The sequence below is a fragment of the Quercus robur genome, chromosome 9 (genome assembly GCF_932294415.1).
Source record: "Quercus robur chromosome 9, dhQueRobu3.1, whole genome shotgun sequence".
NCBI lineage: Eukaryota > Viridiplantae > Streptophyta > Magnoliopsida > Fagales > Fagaceae > Quercus > Quercus robur.
In genome coordinates, this window is record NC_065542.1 from 49,648,453 (window position 1) to 49,660,070 (window position 11,618).

General features: G+C 32.3%; 1 long non-coding RNA gene across 2 annotated transcripts; it reads right to left on the bottom strand.

Moving 5' to 3' along the window:
- Positions 1 to 1,945: 1,945 nt before the first annotated feature.
- Positions 1,946 to 5,240, bottom strand: LOC126698889 (uncharacterized). Of its 2 annotated transcripts, XR_007646631.1 has the most exons (3): positions 5,005 to 5,240; positions 3,936 to 4,134; positions 1,946 to 2,163 (listed from the first exon to the last, which is right to left on the bottom strand). It is a non-coding gene; the product is annotated as an uncharacterized LOC126698889 (long non-coding RNA). The 2 variants fall into 2 exon arrangements; XR_007646630.1 differs by having other exon boundaries at positions 3,936 to 5,240.
- Positions 5,241 to 11,618: the final 6,378 nt, after the last annotated feature.

Genomic DNA, 11,618 nt, shown 5'->3' on the forward strand with positions numbered 1-11,618 from the left:
TCTCAACTCTCATCCCACCAACAGTACTGTTCTATGGATTACCATATTGACCAAAAGTAAATTAGAACTTCCCAAAGATTTACAAATAACTTTTTTTCTTTTCAAATTATGGTTTTATTTGAGAAAATGACACTTTAATAATTAAAATTAGGGGGAAATGTGGTTTGGTTCAACAGGTCCAAGGGGAGGTTTGGTATTGAATCGAAGGTTTAGATTTTGCCATTTTGACAACTAACACTAACCAATACAATAGAATACCGACCCAGAAAGTCATTGTTTAGTGTGATTAGTTGTCATTGTTTAGTGTGATTAGTTTTCTCAGTACTTCAAGATGAGTAAATTAAATGTGAAATAAATATAAACACTGAGGTATAGGTAAAGTTTTTTTATTTATTTAAAAAATAAATATAATGTATTAGCTCAAAGATCCAACTGAAAAATTGAAAAATAAAAATGAGTAGCGACCATCAGGTGAAAAACCAATCAAAACTTTAAAATCAGGTCAATTTCAAGTGTTGATTTAGCAAAATTATTATTTTAATAACCCTAATTAAAACATGTTTGAGCATATACCAATAATGTAATATAAAAAAATAATAATAATAATAAATTGACTTATCTCCAGCACTATTTTAACTGGAATTTCCTTTTTTTTTTTTTTTTAATGAGAAATTTCCACATTACCTCTACTAGCACTTGCCATTGTTATTTAAAACAAAATGAGATATCCAGTTAAAAAAAATGATGAAGGTAAGCCAAAACTAATAAAAAATTATATGATTTTAGAGAATAAGAGATTATGTGGGTGTTTGTTTAGTCTAATTATGGACAGTTATTAGTTTGATCGGCCAAAATGGGGATATACCCCTTTCAGCCAAACTTTTCAGCAAAATGCCCCCTTTCTAAAACTATTTAGGGATATGTCCCTGTTATAAACTCGATTTTCTAAAAATCAAGTTTCAATGTAAAACTCGATTTGGCGAAAATCGAGTTATAGGCAATCAAACTTAAAAATAAAAAAATAAAAAAATCTGCATGGAGCTCGAGTTCCATGCAGATTTTTACAAGAAGCTCAATTTTCTAAAAATTGAGTTTCAAAATAGGAGCTTATCCCTAAATAGTTTCAAACAGGGGGCATTTTGCTGGAAAATTAGCTAAAAGGGGTAAAACCTAATTTTGGCCTACGTTCTTCTTATTGAAATTATTGAAGTGATATTCTATGGCAGGAGTAAGTGTCAGGCTTGGTATGTATCTAGGACCCATTTCAATTTGCTAATTGTGGTTCAGAAGTATTGGAAGCTTGTCATGGTGGCCTCCTTTTAAGTGTTTCATGTAGTGCAGGTCATGCATGCATTATAACCTACATTGCTTATATGAAAATTAATGAGACTATAGTCATGTTAGTGTTTCTTACGGTTAATTACACTTATTGGCCTAAATTATCTTGTTGTACCATTGTGCACTACAACAAAAGTGGACTACGGTGACGAAACCTTTCGTCATAATATGTTCTTATTTCGTCATCGAATACATATGGTGACGAAACAGCATTCGTCACCTAAGCTCCGTCATAGAATGTATTAGTGACGAAAATGTTTCGTCACCAATAAAAAAATGATAGGTGACGAAATTTTTTTGTCACCAATAAAAAATGATAGGTGACAAAAGTTTTTCATCACCTAATGTTTTCGTCACTAAACCTTATTTTCAGTGACGGAATATTTATTCACCAAATGTATTTTTTTTCCAATTTCAATAGATTAGGTGACGAAGTTTTGCGTCACCAATCTTTTTTTTTTTTTTTTTTTTAATTTCAATAGATCAGGTGACGAATTATTTCGTCACTAATTTCTGCTTATAGTTAAATATGCCGACGAAAATTATGTCACCAATTTTATTTTTTGTATTAATATTCTTTACATTTACTTGCCATTACATTAACCTGTTCATTTCTAACCAAATCCATAAAAACAAACATCCATTCATTTCTAACCAAATCCATAAAAAAAAAACATCCATACAATCTAAAAATGCAATAAAGATGTTCACAAAGTAATTACAACCATTTATATACAAATGATGTCTTAGCTTCCAAACTTTACAAAAAATTATTTGAGTTCAAGTAGTCCCACAAAAGCTATCTTTTTGTCACCAATCCCATATCTGCACAAGTATAAAGGAAAATACATCAATAACAAACTAGACTACAAACCTATATCCTTGATAAGATGTACTACAACAAAAAAAGATTATTATTAGTAAGACAATGCATAAAAAGTTCACAGAATACCCAATAACAAACTAGACAAAATATTCAAAATGCAACATCATATGAAGCCAAACTATCAAAGAAAGAAGACCCACAACATTCTCATCAAATAAAAACTAAACCCACATTACAAACCATGGAGAAATAAAAAAGAATGTAGAAAAAATCCCAATTTAAAATAAAACAAATAAAGTGAAATCCAGAACAAAAACCCAGCCACCGTCATAAACACAAACCCAACCACCACAACGAATAAAAAATCTAGCCAACACTATTAAAAAAAAAAAAAACTAGCCACCACCATTAAACAAAAACCACATCCACCACCATAAACAAAAAAACCCACCACCACCATTAAACAAAAAACACAGCCACCACCATTAACACAAAAACTCAGTCACTACAATAAACAAAAAACTCAGCCACCACAATAAACAAAAAACCCACCACCACTATTAAACAAAAAAACACAGCCACCACCATTAACACAAAAACCTAGCCACTACCATAAATAAAAAAACCCAACCACCACCATTAAACAAAAAACATAGCCACCACCATTAACACAAAAAACCACCACCACCATTAAACAAAAAGCACAGCCACCACCATTAACACAAAAACCCAGCCACTACCATAAACAAAAAACCCACCACCACCACCACCATTAAACAAAAAACACAACCACCACCATTAACACAAAAACTCAGCCACTGCCATAAACAAAAAACCCAACCATCACAATAAACAAAAAAACCCACCACTAACATTAAACAAAAAACCTCAGCCACCACCATAAACAAAAAACCCACCACCACCATTAAACAAAAAACACAATCACCACCATTAACACAAAAACACAGTCACTACCATAAACAAAAAACCCAGCCATCACAATAAACAAATAACCCACCACCAACATTCAACAAAAAACTCAATCACCACCATAAACACAAAAACCCAACCACACAATAAACAAAAAATCTAGCCACCATCATTAACACAAAACCCACCACCACCACAAACAAAAAACCCACCACCACCATTAAACAATATAGCAACATATACCATATACAAGCCCCAATACTAATGCTTTTAGGTAGGAAAATAAAACACTAACCAAGGTGTGTTCTATGGGACAAATTAACAAGAGAGACAGTAGCTTCAATGATTACACTAAGGCAAATCAAACAAGCAAGTCTAGAAAAATGAAACCTACGCATGTGAATCTACAAGAAACCAACAAAAGGTTCACTATTTTTAGGGTAAAAAAAAAAAGGTAAATCAACTTACTAAATTATAGTATTAAGTGCGCTAATAACAAAAAAAAGGTAAATCAACTTACTAAATTATAGTATTAAATGCGCTAATCAAATTCAGATAAGTGCATCTTACTGCCAAATAAAAACAAAATTATATGTGAACGCACAAAATAGATTCTCACAAAACCAAACACAAAAGGGCATGTTAAGGACACAATTGACAATGAATAACCCATGATCTTCGTATGTTTATAAACATCGTGCTATTCTAAATTAAGTAAAAGGTAATGAGAAAAACTAAGTACAATAAGGCCATGTAAACATCTCGCTATTCTAAATTAAGTACAAGGCAATGAGAAAAATTAAGTACAATAAGGCCAAACGTAATAGGGATATCAACTTACATTTGATTGTTTCGGACTTATAGGCCTAAAGGGTTTGCTAAGAATCACCCTTCAATTCATCTGAATTTGAACCACTAGCATTATAACCTACCATATACCAACATATGAACTTTTAATTAGAAGAACAACAACCGAGAAAAAAAAAAAAAAGTAGATGTAAATTCAGAAGACGTGTATGCAGCATTGGCACAGAGCTCATCTGAAAAGCAAGCAACATTCAGAAGATGAGTAAATTACCAATCAAAAAAACAAATGAATTAAAATGAAACAGCCACAAGACTTGTCCACAACAAGCAGTGCAAACAACATAATAAGAAAGGTGAACAATACAAGGCCTAAGGAAAAAAGCTGTGCATACCACAAACTTATTAATTCAGTACTTTCAGGAAAGAGGCCTAGAATAATGCAAGGATTATAATATCATATGTTATATACCCTCCCCTTATGCTCTCACTACACTTTAAACAGATTAAATTTATTAAGTTAATTTAAATTTACATAAAGCTCTATTGCCAAAGTTCCAATACGATTAAATTACTATTTACATGAAAATTGTATTATTAAAAGTTTGGAAAATCTGAAAAGAAATTAAACCTATTTATTTAAATAGGTTTGCTCATCTCCCACAATTTATAATTTTAATAAAATGAATTGATCTTATTTTAGATATGAATTTTAATTAATCTGTGCACGGCTAGTGAAATTATATATCCAAACACCTTATAAATAAATAAGAACAAACTATTATATAGATTTTTTTTTTTTTAAAAAGCGTACAATACAATCTCCAAATACCAAGGTTTTTGCTAATTCATGATAACTCAATATATTAAACACATACACGTACACAACACTACAAAATATTAAGGATCCATAGAGCAAATAATTACTATTCATGTACAGAAATTGTTGGGCAATCAATCAGAAGGCATTTATTGCTATTACTATGCAAAGACTTCAAAAATAATCCCAAAATCCATACTTTAAAACGGCACACACAGAAAATCAGATCTGATATTTAACTTTATAAACTTTTGTAGAGAGAGGATGGATGAGAGAGAGAGCTTACCAGTCTTTTTAGGAGAGGCTGAGAGGCGTGGGTCTGTCTATGGGAGGAGAAAGAGGGAGTAACAGTGTTTTGTTTACACAAATAAAGAAGGGTAAATCTTAGCTACAATTCTTAAATGTTATTCCTCATATTCCTCACTTAAGATTTTATTATGTGGCTTTTTTCTCACGAATAAAAGTGTATTTTTAAAATTAAGTAGCCACATGGAAAAATCGTAAGAGAGAAACTTAAGCTTGTAATGGTGGCCTCTTTTTTAGTGTTTCATGTAGTGCAGGTCATGCATGCATTATAACCTACATTGCTTATATGAAAATTAATGAGACTCTAGTCATGTTAGTGTTTCTTACGGTTAATTACACTTATTGGCCTAAATTATCTTGTTGTACCATTGTGGGCCGCAAGTGCCCGCGATGTGTGGTGTCATCTTTGCAATGGGTGAGTACGCCTTGGCTTAAGGTAGACCATGGCGGAGAAATGGAGTTGCCACCTTGATTAAGTAAAGGAACCATATATTAACGCCCTTCATGAAAGGACTAATCTACTACCAAAGCACGTGTCTGGAGTTTAGGTATGGGGATAGGCAGCTGTTAGGCACCTAACCCCACTTGACCCGTGGGTCAACTTCCACTTATTGTATTTTGTGCCTTAATCTCATTAAACACACACTTAATATTGTTATCCTAACTCACACACACCTTAGCATGCATCTAAAGCAAGCAAACATGACATATTCATCTCAAATCTAATCATTCATCTATCATGGCATTGAACAAACATATCCAAGGGCAGAAACACCATAAGGTAGAATCATACAAGCATATTTCTACATCTAAACATCGATGACATGGCATTCAATAAAATATGTTCATGTTCATCAAACGAAACAAGGCCTAATTCAAATCAATACATGTTCACGTGAATACATGACTTACCTTACTTACCTCACTGCATCACAGCACCTATGCATCAATGCATGTTCATAGTGAACAATCAAATCAAAACCCTACTAACATCAAAGAAACAGACAAACAAAGCAAGGCATGGAAGCAAAGACTTATAAGCATGGATACCAACTCAAGACGGAAACATATTACATAAATAAAACAAGAAAACAGAAGCAACAAGGCTCAAATTAGGGCAGCTTCTGGGCACGAGTATGCCTGCGCATACATAGGGCCAATGTACGTGCACAACCTAACTATATACATATGTATGCGTATGCATGCAGTAAGCATGTGCACGCATACAGGCCCTAAACCCTAACCTAGAAAATAGGAATAATAAACAAGTATATCTAAAACCTAATAACCTAACATGCTTAAAACCGAAGAGCAAAATAAACCTCAACTAAACAGGCATGTCAAAGCACATATAAAACAAATAAAACATATAAAACAAGAAACTAAACAAGAGGAAAACAAAGATGAAGCTAGAACCTTTACTTCCAAACAAAAGGCTCCTTAGCTTGATTTTGACTGTTCCTCTCAGTCAATCTAGTCACAAACAAACCAAAATCAATTAGTAAACCTTTGAAACTCAAAGATCAAGACCTAAATAGGTCTCAATCAAACAAAATTTGACTTGAGGATGTTTTGTGAAAAACTTTTTCTTTGATTCACTACTTTTCTAGTGAATCTTATGTGTTTTCCCACCAGAATTCATCCTCTTTTGAAAATCTCCCATTTCAAGTTTTATGTAGTTGAAAATAAGGGTTTGGTGCAGCTCTTACACGGTGTGGGATTCATTCCAAACCAAGTTTCAATGCAGAAAACCTTTCGTTTCTGGTTTCTAGAACCTAGCATGCACACGCATGCTCGTGTATGCGTACATGCATGAAACATGTGCACACTAAGCTTGAGCATGTGTGTGCATATGTGTGTATCCATACACATGCCCTAGGGTTTCCGTGGTCATTTAAAAAAAGCACAAGCTCAGTTAGTCCAAAAAGAGTTATATTCTTTTGAAAACACTTACTCAAGTCAATTTTTATCTGATTGGGCCTTAAACCAACCTTGGGCTTTAGAATTCCAACATCATTGGAGAACGGGGCCCGAGTCATAAGAGGTACAAAATGTGGTGTCTATCACCTTGTGAAAGTATCTTTGACAAATGGAGGTTATCGATGAACTGGACTTGGTTTGGTTTTAGTGATCCTTGAGGATTGGACCATTGGTTGGTGGGTGCTTTACCTACATGTTGATTTATCATTCCATTTCTACTGTTTCTGCCCTGCTGGGGGTGGGTAGTGCTGCTCTCATTGATTTGCTAAATCTGATAAAATTGCTATCCCATTTTTAGGATAAAAAAATTAGTCCCATCAAGATTACTTGGAAAAGGCTGATAAAGCACGGAGTGAAAGACTTTCTTTAGGTTCATCTTCTGCTAAATGATTTTTGAGAGCTTTTTGTTGAATTGGGGTGGCTTCTAGCTAGCATTTTGACAATTTTTTATGTTATTAATAGTATAGATAAACTTCCCTCAAACACTTGAAAAGTGAACTTTTGTAAACTACCCACATAATAATAAATTGTTAACATTAGCTACCTAATCTTTTACAGAATTAGCACACATCAATCTCTCTCTCTCTCTCTCTCTCTCTCTCTCTCTCTTCATATAATTATCAAAATTGGAGATTAGATTTCAGCTTTCCTTCACCATACATCGCATAACCAAAAATATAGTAAAACTTAAAAAAAAAAAATTTTAAAAATCTTCTTTTTGTTGAGATTTTATGCCTAAACCATGACGTTTGATTCCCTATATAAAATTAATCTTTGCTTTGTTAACATTAATTTATCGAGTTATATGTTTAATCCTTCTTTGTTTGGATATGTTGAGATTATTGGTTCTTCTATGGTTAAGTTAAGTTACAATAGTGCCTTTGATAAATTACATTTTATTGTTCTACATTTAAAAATTTATTGTATTTTTGTTATTATAATTTTATGTTGTATATAGTGTTTTTCTAATATATTTTATAATTTATAATTTTTACTTAAAAATATCAATTGGTATATGAAATATTTTTATGAAGAGAGAGAAAGAGATGTGAAATTACTATTTTGGTCCCTATAATTTGAGTCACCATCAATTTGGTCCCTATTTTTTCTAGTAGTCAATTTGATCTTTATTATTTTTAACTTGCTATCAATTTAGTTCCTATAATCAACTCACTTGGAGAAAATATCTACGTAGTAAATGGTGTGCAACATTGACACACTTGAAGCTTATGTGACAAATAAAATAAAATAAAAAGTAGTATACATTAAGAAATGCCACATCAACATTTAAATAAAAATCCAAATAACAAGAATAAATAAAATATAAATATTGTATTTTACTTTCTCTCACTTTCTAGCAACTAAACAAAGCAAAAAAATAATAATAAAGAAAATCTTTTTTTTTTTTTTTCTCTCATAGTCCAAGAACCAAAACTACCAAATAACACTATAACAACAAACAAATTGTCCATTTCTTTACCTTCACCTAACTTCTTTAGAAACAAACAAAATCTTTGTACCAAATTCAACTTTCTAAGAAACGAAACAACTGAAATCAATAAACCAAAACATACATAATTCCCAAATCAATAAACTAAACAGAAATGAAAATTACAAAGTAAATTTAGAGCCCAAATTAGGGTTTCTTTTTGTGCTTCTAAGACAGAAGGAGGAGAGAACTAACATATTCCTAAACCATGAAATGAAGGAGTGTTGATGATGTTGTCATCAGTGAACAGAAATGAGAGTGAGAGAAAGGGAAAGATTAGAGACTTAGGTAGTTTTTATTCTAAGAGTGTTAGAGAAAATAATGATGGAGATTTTCTTTTTGTTTGTTACTATGTTTGCTTGTTAAGAATGTGAGGGAAAAGAAAATAGGATTTTTTTTTTCTCTTATTCATTTGATTTTTTTTTTGTTTTTTTGGATTTTTTTTAAAATTGAAATGCTACTGTGACATTTTTTAATGTATATTAAAATAATTTTATTATTATTTTATTAGTCATATAAGTTTTAAGCATGCTAGTGGCGCTCACCATTTGTCACGTAAGTATTTTTAACAAATGAGTTTGACACCAAGGAGTAGGGACTAACTTGTCAACAAATTAAAAATAATGAAGTTCAAATTAATTACTAAAAAAAAGTAAGGACTAATTTGAAAGTCATCCCAAAATGTAGGGATTAAATGGTAATTTTGTCTTAAATCTCATATAAACTCTCAATTTGTACACCCTAAATACAAAAATGTAATTCCTTCAAAACGTAATTAATCATTTTACATCAACTAAGAAGATTGATTTTTTTTTTTTTTAAAGATTAAAATATAGAAACTGAAATAAGTATTATTTAATTTATATTTAAATATAACAGGACCTCATTCAAGATAGTGGCTTTTAAGTTTATATAAAATTATCCGTAGTTATCCATAGTGACCTCTGTAGGAAAGGATTCGTGACTAAGGAAGTGGAAGTATGAAACGGACTTAATAATTATATTGATGCTCATATAATTGACTATATAATTATATGAATAATGTAGCATTAAGTCATAAAAAAGAAGAAGAAAAACATTTAGTAAATATAATTTCAGTTGCTTTTGAGACCAACATTTGAAAATCTGCTTCCCCAAAAAAAAAAAAAACATTTGAAAATCTTTTTTTAAATGAAAGCTAAAAATGGGTTAGTTTTCGGCCTTTGAATACTTTTTATTAGTTCATTTTGTATAATAATGGCTTATTGATGGTAGAGATTGATCCGTATAGAAAAGAAAAATGGGCTATAAAGCCCAATTCATACTTAATGCTAGACCCATGTTAAGTAAATAAGTGAGAGGCTCATGGCCTACTTCATCAAAGTAGAGTAATTAGGCTTCTCCGATAGCACATTTCTCTTAATAGAAATGTAGGCATAATACAAACTTGTGCACTTAATTGCTAGGATTTTGGCATGGGCCTGCATATGCCTAGCCCATCTATGGGCCATAACTACTCAGCAGTTCCAATTTAATGTAAGCTAATTCAGAAACTTTATCATTTATCTTTCATCTCAACTAACATTGGTAAGTTCCTCAAGCATTACCAAATTAAAAAAAGAAAAGTTCCTTAAGTATTATAGTTTTGCTTTCAGATTTTGAGTGGAAGAAAGTAACACTTTTGTGCCACACAAAACCACTTCTAACAGTGAATGTGAAAATGATGGGAATAAAGGTAAATTGTTAAACCTGAGTTAATAAACTAGATTGATAATATTCTTTTTAAACATTCTTACTACTTTCATGCAATAAAAATTTTACTTACAAGAATTACTTGCCATGTGAAAGTTTTTAATTATTAACAACTTATAAATAAATCAAAACTCTAAAAAAAGTTACAGAAATTTTTTACTTTACTTCTTAGGTTTAGCTTACCTCCAGTACTTTTTTTTTTTTTTTTTTAACTAAAATCTCATTTTATTTTTGTAAGGACGCGATTTGTAACAACCCAAAGCGATATTGGGTTCGCACGTAAAAATGCCCAAACAATATCATTTGTAGAGCGTGGGTTTGAAAGGCTAGGCCTTGGTCACCGGACGGTGGGTTTTTCGTGGTGTTCATACATTGTTCAGTCGTTTTCGCCCTAGGAGTCCTTCTCCTAGAGGCGGGCTGGGAGGCTCTGGTTTTTGGCCATTTTTCCCAACCTCCTCTTGGTGCCCGAACTTTTACATTATATAGTCCTTCTTGGTTGATCTTAGCCCTCCACTTGTTGGTTAGGCAGGTGCTTACTTTTGTATCCGTCCCATCAGCTGTTCCCTCTTACTTTCTGTTAGTTGCGATAATCGAAGTCACACCGTCCAAGCGTCTTTTCTCATTAACATGACCAGAACGCTGGCGGGTGCATTTAATGCGAAGGGGACGTATTTTCCTTGATCCAATTTTGCACTGTACCTCCATGTGGGCCCCATTCCACTCACATCCCCTTCAGGGGGCTGTTCGGGGATAGCCTTCATCGAGACGTTGTTCTTCCCATTGAAGTCCTAGAGTGCCGAGGATAGGGTCGTCCTCAGCTGTTCCTCTTGACACCTCGGCCCGTGATCATTCGTCCTCGGCACACGACCTCCTCGGCACGGGCCCTGAGCCCCTGGCCCCACAATTTTAATGAGAAACTACCACATCATCCACTAACTAAATAAAAAGGCGGAGATTAAAACTCACTACCACTTGCTATTATGTATTTAAAATAAAAGGATATCTCCAGCTAAAAAAGTATTGGAAGTAAGCCAAACTCTTAACATTAAAACTCATTACCACTTAGCATTAAGTAAGTTTATTCATCATAAATATTCTTTATTTGAAATGGATTAATTTTATGATTCAGATTGACATTTTATTAGACAATATTTATTCAATTTTAAAAAATTAGACATTTATTGCACTAGAGTGCTGACCACCTAATATATATATATATATATATATATATGTATGTATGTATGTATATATTGCTTTAAATAGGGTAGAGGTATATTATAGAATCCGGTTGAGTTTAATAATAATTTGTGAACACCATATATTGCAATAATAAATTAATTATACATCCTTTTTTTTAATTATACGTCCAAATGAGAGAAAAAAGGAAAATGGTC